The sequence below is a fragment of the Chaetura pelagica genome, unplaced genomic scaffold (assembly GCF_000747805.2).
Source record: "Chaetura pelagica isolate M959 unplaced genomic scaffold, ChaPel_1.0 scaffold221, whole genome shotgun sequence".
NCBI classification, from domain to species: Eukaryota; Metazoa; Chordata; class Aves; order Apodiformes; family Apodidae; genus Chaetura; species Chaetura pelagica.
Window position 1 is genome coordinate 13,228,379 of NW_009952533.1, and position 12,008 is coordinate 13,240,386.

Consider the following 12,008-nt stretch of genomic DNA (forward strand, 5'->3'; position numbering starts at 1 on the left):
CTCCTGGATTATGTTTTGTAAATCATTTAGCTTCCTAGCCAGAGATTAAGGTAAATTCTGCTAAGGACTAAAAGTTGACTTAGAGCATTAAGAAGGATTAATGTTTAGCTGTGGTGAAGCTGAAGCACTAGGTTAGCATGTTTACGCAGTGCTGTAGATCACAATTAATCCAAAATTAGTATAAAAGATCAACAGCAACTGCTCTTGCATGCCAGCTTGGCTTAGTCCTAAAATCAAGACTTACTTTGGGGGCAATCTGTGTGCAAAGTTGCTATGCATTTGCCCTAATAGGTTTAAAGCTTTCAGAGGAATCCATGCATTTTAAATGTTTAGCTTCTTTGCCCTCTTCTTTGAGAAAATAAATGCAGAAGTCAGTACTTGAGATGGTTCTGCTTTCTATCTGTGTCACAGCTCCATCGGAATAGATTGGTGCTAGCAATGAGAAAAGCAAATACAATTTCCTGTCTTACAAAGAAAAGGTGCTTAAAATATGTACTTTCTTTTATCATCAAGGATTAATAAAAATAACAGGGATTTTCTGACAGAAAATATTCATGCTGTATAACAAAAAAGATAGCAGAAGTACACATAGTTGTCATAGATATAATCATATGTATAGACATGGGCACATATAGCTTTGAAAAATATGTCTTCCTGTTCCGTAACTATAGAAAGCCTGTCTATAGTAATATATTTAAAGATACTAGGAGATTATTTTAAATAACATGTAACAACATAGATTTATAGAGCTAGGTGGGGGGAGGTTTTCTCTCTACTTCAGTCAGTTTAAATGATGATTTCTAGCTCTCTCCAAAACCAAGAACACCTCTATGGTCTTCAAAAGAGGAGCCATGCTGCAGCACACCGAGCACTCCTGCTGCATCCCTGCTCCAGCCCAGCACAGAGTAAACACAGCCCAGCCCTGTGCCCTTACAGATCTACCCTGGTTAGCCTCAGGAAAGGAGGGCTGGGAAGTCTGGGAAGAGAGCCCATTGCTCCAACACAAGGAACTACCACACCTTTGGGCCATTCAGAAGAGAACAACATTTGCTATCAGGATCCGAAAGCCAACATGCCTACAGATGTTGGCTGCATTTGGAGTGGATGTGACAGTCTACAGTTATGGAGCCAGCATATTCAGCTGCAGAGCATTAATTGCCCTTAAAGGAGGAAGCAGGTGCCAAATTAAGAGATTTAATCATCCTACAATATGCAAAATTAAATAGGTGAAAGTTAAAACAAGCTCATTGTGTAGAACAGAAGCCCTGCTCTATGTGTTCTTTTACAAAAGCCTCAAGTATTTGATGGGGGAGAAGGAGATGGAGTGTCTACTGTAAGTATTTGGCATCTTGTTGTGGTTTGCACATTAATTTATTTATTAGTTTTATACAGAGACTTTTCACCCTTGACTCTTGAAGTACATGTTCTTGCTTACAGTGTTCCATTATTTAGTATATTAGTACAAGAAGTACTGATTCCCAAACTCATTGTGGGAACTTGATTACTAATTTCTGATCTTCTCACTTTTATTTCTATATTAATGCAAAAGCAGAAATAACTATTCCAGGCATCCATTTCATGACATTAAAATACATTGAAACCAAAGGAAAAAGAACAGGACCACATTGCATCAGGAAAGACATCCCATGCTCATCCCAGCAACACAGAAGCCACTAATGTCAAACCAAATGAGTTGAGAAATTAAAATCGAGTTGCTCTGCACATTTCACAGCTGTGACAAACATTCTTGGTGGGGCATGCCCAGTAGTGTGGGCTATTTGTAGAGCTGTTTGCTAAGCAATTTTTTTTTAGTTATAGGGTCCTAGAGTTACAACACAATTCATTACTTGCAGTGGCAACAACATACTGAGAGATGGTAACATCTGTGCCTATGCCTAGTTAACCGCACTCAAGCTGTGATGGTGATGACATTTGTGAAACTTGATTAAACTTTTCTTTAATCCCATTCTTTATTTTAGAAACACACATGTGTATAATTTCAGATCCAAGTCTTAAAGCAAACTCTAAGCTGATGTGATGCAGTCTCTTGACAGAAACTTTAAAATTCCCTTCCTGGGGCCTGTCTCGAAGAGACACACAGGGTTTCCTGTTTATGTTACCATTCACGCCCATGGGTTACGCTTTAAAAAAAAAAAATAAAAATAATAATAAAAATAAAAAGAAGGATGTGAGCATAACCCAGGCATGTTCACTAAAGAGTCAGACCAGCTCACTGTGGCTTGTGCTAGATCCTTCTCTTTGAGTCTCACACATTTTTCTTTACTAAAAAGAAATATCCATCCTTTATCCCTGAGGAGGATTTGACCCACCACACTAACTCGGGCCATCTCCAACTTTTCTCTTGTCCACCTGCAGAGAGGTCCTGCTGGCTGATTTTCATGCCATGACCCCATTGTTCTGCTCTACTCTCAGCCAAAATACATTTGCACACCGAACACATAGGCTAAGAAGAACAACTATAGGATTCAGTTTTGTACCAGGAAAACTCAGATACATCCACTGATTTTCAAAGAGATCCTGCTTTCCACAATTCTACAGCTGGGTGAGTGAGGCAAATGGAGGTCAAGACACTTGCCTAAGGTCACATAGAGCTAACAGCTGATCACAAGCCTTTATGTTGTAACCAACACTACATGCTTACAGTACCCTCAGTTTCAGTAGCTACAAGTTTCCTGAGCAAAAATAGGTTACTTTGACAGGCATGCAAGACTTGTAAAGCTCTCATACACAGAGGCAGCTAGCAAAATAAATCTAGTGTATGAGTTGCTTTTCAGGAAGCAGTGCTGTCTTTGCCAAGGGTACTTCCCTTGGCATACATGAGGCAGATGTGTGCACATTTCTCAGCTCAGCTCCGTATGGTCCTAAGACCTCCAAGAAACAAGCTCAGATTTTCAGCACCTGCTGGACTAAGTGAAAGAAAACCCACTATTAATTAACCTGCATCTTTGAAAGGGATATTTTTCTTGGTAATAAAAGACAGCCTTCCTCTGAAAATATTATATCTTAATTTCAAATGTTTTTCACTTGCTTTGTTTTACTGTAGAGGACGTACACATTCTGATTAAAAGAGAACTACTGTTTAGTGGCTGAAAAAGTAAACATGCTTTTCTACAGATCAAAGCCATAATGGTAGAACGCACAGTGAAGCATGCCAGCTCAGAAAGAAAGGGTTACTAACCTCTGCTTTCAAGTATGAATGATTGATATGCAAATATGGTTTATGGTAATACTCATGAATGTCTGCTTTTCTGGCAGCTCAGTGCTCCGGCATGCATTACACTCACAGATCAGGGCTGTGTGAGGAGGCTTCAGGAGCACATGTACACATTCAGAGAGGCAGTTTGCTGTGGAAGACTTCCAGAAAGCCAACTGCTGCTTTGCACCATTAAACTAAACATATATTTTAAAATCCTCGGAATCAACAGAAGCAAATAGTATATAACGTGTCTTCAGTCCTGTGCAGCAAGGGCACAGCCAAACCCCAAGCATTTAGGATAAATCATGAGTGGGAACCTCAGATCACGAAAGAGACCTTTAAAAAAATCACAAGGTAGGAGACTGGTCTCTTTTACAGTAATATTTAAAGCCCAGATTTGAAAAGATTCATTAACTCACATTTCAACCCCTGTTTTTCTGAAGCACCAAGCTCTAGCACATGCCGTTTTTGCACCATGAAAGCTGTGACTCAACCCTTGCCACTTGTCTCCAAGAGCTGGACTTTTACAGAAACAACACATGAAATGGCTCAAATTTTCAATAAGATCGTGAACTAGCAGAGAAGTTATACGAGCAGCCATTCACAGCACATTCTTCTGAAGCCTGCAATAAAATCTTCTCTCTAGCTAGTCAAAACATGTTAAGAAACTCCAGTTCTTGCAACAAGCAGGCATGCAAACATTATCCTTATTTCCTAAGCGTTTATCTCCTCCAGTAAGTGCTCTGCAATGCAGAAGAGTGAACCTGTTTGCCATTAGGCAACCATGTGCCACAGCTTTCCCGCACAAATATTCACAGCTATAACTTGCCATTAGCATTTCTGCACATGCAATTTCAGCAGCAACAGTGAGAGGGGGTGGGGAGGAAGAAAAAGGAAACCTTAAAACTGCTTACAGTACCTGCAAACTCCAAGACAGCACTCATAGATGGAGGCTTCCCCGAGGTGGAGAGCCTTGCATCACAGCACCTTCTCTCCATGGCCCAGCTGTAGACTTGGCCCCAATATCCAGATTTAAAGAGGCAGAGGAATGAAACTAAACCCAACTGTCTTTTATCCAGGTTGTTGTACAACAAACCACATTTATTTTTATTATTTTTAATGGACTATCTTTAAATAGAATCTGGCAATAAAGTATCACATTTGTGCACTTTAGTCTCTCCTAAGTCAACTGCAAGACAACAAAAAAAGTAACGAATCACAAGTATATATCACAAGTCCTGAATGTGTGTTTGGAACAAAAGTAAATATTCCACTTACTGAATGAGCAAAGCTCTTAAGTATAGGCTTAATTTTATCTTTCCTCAATAAATCATTTTTAAGCATGCACCTAAATATAAGCCCTCATGTTATTCCCATTAATATTAATAGGACTTAAACATGTGCTTAAAATTAAACGTGTACTTACATGCTTTGCTGAATCTGGCCAGCAGACACCATGATTGTGTGAGCAGTAAAATCTCTAAGACAGATTTCTTACTGGACCCTGTTCGTGTTGTGCATGGCCCACAGGGCAAGACAAGTATGAGAGGATCTGAACTATTTGGGATGGATAGACCCAGGGCAGGAGATTGTACCTTCTACTTTTTCCACTGCAACAAGGACACACACAGATGCTGTACAGTGAGGCTACACAAAGCCATACCAGATTAGCCAAGGCTGGGCAAATATGTGCCTCTGCAACCATCTCTAGTGGAAGCCGAGCAGCATGCAGGGAAAGCAGTGCTGAGAAAGTTGCTGCTGCTGCTCTGCTGCTGCTTCTCAATGTCATGCCAGGAAGAGAGGCTGATCTGTCACAGAACCTGCATCCTGTCTGCAGCTCCGCTTTCTGCTGCTCCTGTCACTGCCCTCACCTTTACCTGGCCCCTGTTCTCCCCTAGAGAGAGCTCACTGGGAAGTCCCAGGGGAAACTAGGCTGCCCAGTATTCCCAGAGACCTCTTTGGGTAAAGGCCAGTGGCCTCATGCTGAACACAGCCAGTTCCAATGCAGAGGGGAGGTATCTTTGTGTTTCACTGTCCAGATCTGCATCCAACTCTGTTTTAGCTGGCAATAAACTAAGTTAATTTGCCCTACATCAAATCTGTTTTGCACACAATGGTAATTGATAGGTGATCTGTCTTTATCTCAACCTATGAGCTGTTCCATCTTATTTTCTCCCCTGTCCAGGGGACTGAGAGAGTAGCTGAATGGGCATGTGGCAGCCAGTCAAGGTCAAACTACCACAGAGCCTGAGATCCCAAAGTTTCAGGCTGATCCACCTTGGTCAGAATAATATTTTTTTATAAAAAGTTTTCATATATACATACACATATGTATGTGCATAGCCTATACAATATGCATAGTGCATTAATGCCCAAGAGCACAATAAAATGTCTTCTATTCAGTTTTACATCTGTCAGGACTGTGATTGTTTATGAAAGAAAATGCTCCCTCATTTTACAATTTATTTTATTCACAAAATACAGATTATCAAACACAAAGGAAAAAAAAAAAAACACAAACCTAAAACCACAGTTGTTTTTTTAAAGAAAGAAAAAAACCAAACAACAAAACCAAAAAAATTGCTAGTTATATGTTAATCTCAGACTTTCTTTCCCCCAAAGATTATTTTTAACCTAATTTTAGAAGCTGCTCATTTCACAGAGAGAAACAGATATGGCTGATGCTATGCTCAAAGATGTAATTGCCACTATGTGAGGTACATATGGCACATCCAGCCTAGCTCTCTCGTAATGCATCTATGTTAACACACAGATGTGTGGGATTATGAGATTACTGAAATGAGGTGCTTTTGCAGAAGACCAATTTGGCAGCCCTAATTGCAGGAATGGAAGTACTAAATCAAAGGACTTGTATTTTCCAAATAATGTCTTCTGAGTGAGCTGCATTACCATGGACTCACTGATACAAGTTGTCCACATCTGTGGATCCCATGACCCAGCTGAGCCTCACAGATATGCGAGCAGTAAAAGATATCCAAGAAAGTACCAACTTAAAATCATAATCCTCTGCATTGCTTGATAATTTTATCTGTCCCTCAGAGAGTGACAGGGCAGAAATAAGGGATCCCAAGCGGTCCCACTGCATCCTGCAGCACAAATCTCAGATACTGCTGGTGTGTTGCCTAAATGCAGCATGGTGGGCCCATGTAACCACACGGACACATGGTTCTTATAAATTATTTTTTCATATTTCTTGTTATGCATGTGCAAATTTGTAGGCCAGATTCTGTATTTCAATATTTATATATTTACAAGCACATAATAATAAGACTAGGCAGTAAGACTTTAAAGAGCCTTGAAAATCTTGCAGTGAAAATTGAAATGGACACTATGAATTTTTATTGCCAGTCTCTTACTGGAAGACAAATTACGCACAGTTACATCATTGCTATTTTAAGTGGTCGATTTAATTACAATGTAGCACTCTTCAGAAGGTCCACCCTTTTCTGATGAAACAACATCAATAACATTTTAGTTAATAAATATTAATTTTAATTTAAATCAATAACTGCACCACCTCAGAATCCAGGAGAGAAAAAAAAAACAAACCACAAAAAAAAAACAAAAAACAAAGGCCACCAAAAACCACTAGCCTAAGGGTTGCCTTTAAACAGCCTAGGGATTTCGTAGACTGGATTCCCATGATAATGCTGTTAAGTGCATCTTTGGCAAAAGGTCAGGGTTGCAGGCAGCAGAGGGCCCAAGCCAGGGCACAGATGCCCTTAAGAGCAGCCGAGAGGCTCAGAGACCTTGAGCACCTTGTGGGAAACACTGGTGAGAAAAAAACTCCAACATCCCCTCAAGACTCAGGTGTGGCAGGAGCTGGGAACTCATACCTGAGACAAGATGGCACCAATTCAAGAAGCAGAATGATGTTGATAATTCTGGGAAGCAGTGGATCCTGGCCACCACTGGGTTTCAGTGAATGGGCTTCAGTATCTGACCTGGGAAAGAAGAAATGCAGCATGGCTGCACCCTCATTTGCAGAATGAGTTATTATATCACAGATTTTCTAGTTAATAAAAAACAAACTAAATGAAACCAGAGGTAAAAATTAGGCAAGACATCTGTTCCAATGCAGACTCTTTCCTCACAGGGAGAAGGCCAAATTAAAAGGTTAATAATAGCATTACTATGGGTCTCCAGTGGGTGCTTTTTACAAAAAGAGGGAAGGCTTTGACTCAGCTGCTGACCTAGTGCTAGAAACATGTAATACACATCGGTCTCACCCATTGCTCTAAACTATAGACTACTCAGACAGAGAGAAGAAGGAAGTGGGCAGAAGGTCCTCTTCTACATGGGAGAATTCAGACAAAGAAACCCCACAGCCAGACAAAAGGACCCCAGAGCTAGAAGGAAAAATGCAGTGACAGCCACAGACTGCCCAGCATGACAGCCTGAAATCCATATCCTCTCTCCAATGTTCATCCTTGCCTCTAGACCTCAGCTCCATAGCACTTTCCCAGCTGATCCTACAACTGAAAGAGTACCTAAATAGAAGTGCTTAAAAAGCCTTTTGTCCCCAGCTTTCCTGGGGCTAGCTTATTTCCAGTTCCAGTTTTGGTCAATCTTTTGCATACACAGATCTTCAAAACCATAAGGTGAACTTCATGAGGCTGAGCAACAGAGACTGTGTGAGGCAAAACAATTCCTGCTTATGCTGGCCCAAAAGGTCCTTTTTACCAATGAGCAGGGAAAATGTTTTCAGCCTTTTCCCATTCTGAAAACCTCTAAATTGCCCTTTGTGGCCTAAGTGCTTCTGTTTGAATCCACAGGATCCAAGGCACCAGCCTGCCTTGAGAGAAACAAGCTAAACAAAAGATCCAGCACTTCTCAAAAGAATCTAGAAATACATTTTTTCCAGTCTAAAAAGTGCTTCTCTGTATTTTTTAGTACATTATTTGTATCAATATATTTCCCTCTGAATTACCTGTGATTTTGCCAGAAATGTGTAAAATGCTTGGCTTTCCTGTTGACATAACTCGCAGACTGACTAATGTAGAGGAAAATGGTCTCAGGCCGCAAGTTACTTGGCACCTGAAACTTGCACTGATTTTTGACACACACAGTTTTTCCTAACACAGGCTAAGACACAGGCTGCTGTTGTGCAATCAATCTCTTATTATATATTTACCTCAGTACATCGGCATTTTCATTTTAGTTGCCAAAATGCAAATTTGCTAAAGATCTTTACCACATTATTGACCATTTAACTATGTTTACCACTGACAGTCTTCCAGGATGGAGGAAGCCAACAGATCTTGGGTTAGAACTGTAAAAATGAGATCATACCACACATTAATTTACTGCATACGGCTGCTCTTCAAGGTCTGTCATGAAGCATTTTTGGGGATTTCAGTTTCAAATTATCTCTGTGAAATCATATTGCTGTGTTTATCAAATCTGCTTTTATGCATATTTGCTCAATTGTACAAATAAAAACAATCTAAGAAGAGGTTCTTCCTAAAGCTGGTTCATCCCTGCATTTTAAGAATTGTCTTCCTTCATTATGGTGAAAAGAGGTTGTGCAATGAGAAGAAACATGTCAGAGGCTGCCAGAGAAAAACTATCATAAGTAATGTCTCATCTACAGAAAGCTAAGCATAAATCACAGGTGCCATAGAGTAGCTTAAAAGTCCTTCAAAATTAATTACTAGTATCTTCTCCTGTGCCACCATTAGCAACATGGAGAGAAAAAAATTCACAAAAAATCTCAAGTGTACAGTATTGTATAAAGAATTCCTTCCAGAAAATAAGTGATTCTGTAAAGAAATCAGTAAGCAGAGGTATACCAGTCTGGAGCATCATGCAGCCACAGTAATACTCAGTAACCTGAAACAGTAACAGAAGAATTATATTTATTCAAATCTTGTCCTAGATGCCAAATTGGGATGCATGTGTGGATTTGAGGTAATGCTTAAGGCCATCTGTGCTCTCCTTTATAGTTGTAGGGTACTTAAATCCAAAGGCATAAAGAGAGACAAGAGAAATACCTGGTCTAGAATTGTGAGTCTGAATTTTTTTAGTTCTTTCCAGATGAGAAAAGAATGCTGTAACACAAGTACCCTCTTTCAGGAAAGTCCAGGTCACCATGAAAGCTTCACTGTGCTGGTCTTTCCCTTCTGTCGCAAGTTGGTACTGGGGGGCTACCCAGTAAAAAGATAGCTTGATTTTAAACCACAGACACACAGCAAAGAGAATTTTATGTCAATCTGTGTCAATATGTTTTCTTTAACATAAAAGGCTAGATTGTGCACCTTGATTAAATAATAAAATAAATTCAAGAATTTCTGTTCTTCCTCTTCTATCTCATAGCTACACTTCAGGGAAGTTTTCCAATAACTTGTTGCTGAAAAACTAGTCAATAAAAATGGCTTTGTGGAAAACTTTTTTCCATTCTTAAAATTCTTCTATTTTAAAAGAATAAAAATATTTTAAAATGCACATATATTAAATTAGTTGTTTTGGTAAGTACAGATGTGAAAAATTTACAGCGGGATAATTAAATATTCAGATTTTGGTGTGGGATTGGTTTTAGTACTTGATTATTAGTAGCTTCTGAAATTCTTGTAGGAAAATAACCTAAAAGTGACTACACAAATGCTTGCACTTTCACTATGTGTTTGCTTTGGGAAATTACAGGAAGATTTGTTTCAATACTATTTTGATAAACCTATGCTTTTCTCACAGCAGGCTGTCATGTGTGCATCCTGTTCATCTGTGAGAGCATTTGCTTGAAAACCTTTTTGGTTTTTTTTCAGGCAACATTTTTTAGACAGTGGAATTGAAAAATTGGTTGCAGTCTTTAGCAAATAACGCATTAAAATTCCTTCAATTATGTCCTTATCAGCTTAAGAAGAACCAAAGAAAACTGGTAGGAAAACAAGGAGACATTGTGTTATGAATGAAGGCTGGTAAACTGACTCTTTTTCAGATGAAGCTGAAAAACGTCGCTTTAGTTGTGGCGAACAGCACAACAGAACCTACCCTAATCATATACAGATGATGGGAATTTGTCTAATGTTTTATGGTGAATCGTTGATGAGGCCTGTAGAAGGAAAATTTGTAGAAATAAAATCACCTTGACAGTAAAGCACCAGGGTCAAAAAGCAAAGTAAAGTCAGTGTTCTTAGCTTTAATAAAAACAGTATGATCTGTCATCAACACAGCATTTTTACACTCTTGGACAATGCTCTCTGGGAGCTCCTGCTGGATTTCATTTGATTTTCACCAAAACCAACAAAGGACAGCTTATGGCTGGTAATTCATTATGACAGCAGAGAAGTTATAAAAATACACATGTTTAGACCCCTGTAAATAAACAGGCCACACTCCAAATTTCAACACACAAACTCTTAGCCAGGCTAGGTAAAACATGCTAATAAGGTATAAAGTAGATCTGTTGGTGTGGAATATTTTTGTTTGATCTGTTCTGGTTGGGTTTTGGGGTTTTTTTGCTGCTGGGTTTTTTAACCTGAAAATACAGACTTCTAAAATTTATTGTTGTCTTTTCTCGAAGTTAATCTGCCTTCTGTGCTACAAGGCTTTTCAAGGCACATTTGGGGGAAGAGGCTTGGCAGAGTGTAAAGAGGTATTGTTAAATACCTGAAGGGATTGTACATACATTGCATCACTGTCTAAATACTGACTGGGCAAGATCATAAGGCAAAACAAACAGCAGAGTAATTGAAAACATCTATGAACTAGATTATCACAGAAGCAGGGCGATAGGCAAAAGGATATAAAATTCACTCTTCAGTGTCCAATTTTACACTGGTGTTAGTCCAGTAAAAATGAAAAACAGGTAGGAAAAGAAGAAAGAGGAGAGAGTAAGAAGTGGAAAAGAAAAATAAAAAGAGTATTTGAAAATTAAGTTTCAGGGGCAACAGCAGCTTTCAGAGAAACTAAACCTAATTTCCAATAGTCACTTGGGAAATCTGGACAAAACCCGCCTTAAAATATATACCTTTAAGTAAACTTTTTACTTTTTAAAGCTACAATCACTTTCAAAATTTTGAAAAGATAATGTATGAAGTTCACTTTAAATTTTATTTTTTATAGAAAAAAACCAAAACACCTGCATGGATTCCTGTGAGCATATTGTTTCCAAAGCAGTGCTGATACATACGTCGTGCTATGCGTATCAGCAGATAGAGGGGAAGACTGGCATAAAGACTTAAAGAAGTCTGACCTCTGGCCAGCTGATCCACACCAACAGGATTCCTTATCATAGAGCACTACTGACCAAGTGTGATTTGACTATTGTGTCCGGTTCAGTTTGTAGGTGGGATACAGAGCAATAGAGAGCACCATTTTGCCAGAAGTGCCCCCACACACACCTCTGTTGCTTAGTTAGTGTGATATCACACAGTTAGTGTGATGTCACCCATGTCACCTGTCCAGTGAGGAGTAAGAAAGCCCAGGCTCTGAAAAACAAACAAACAAAAAAAGCCAACAAATTAAAAAAAAAACCAAAACTACATTATCAGAGTGAGGTATTTGTGGTGGACTCACATACTTGTTTTGGAGCTTCTCAGTGTAACATGGGTAGTTTGGCACACGCACACTAATGGGTATATTGAGACTTGACAAAGATCAGCTTTCAAAGGCAATTAACCATTCCCTCTGTCCTCATTTACATGTTGCCATCCAAGCCTGATTGATGTGTTCTCTGAAATAAGATAATTTCTAAAGTTTTCTCTGAGCAGACATCAAAAGTTACCTAAATGTTGGGCAATAGTGAAATGCTGTATAATTGATATGACCCTCC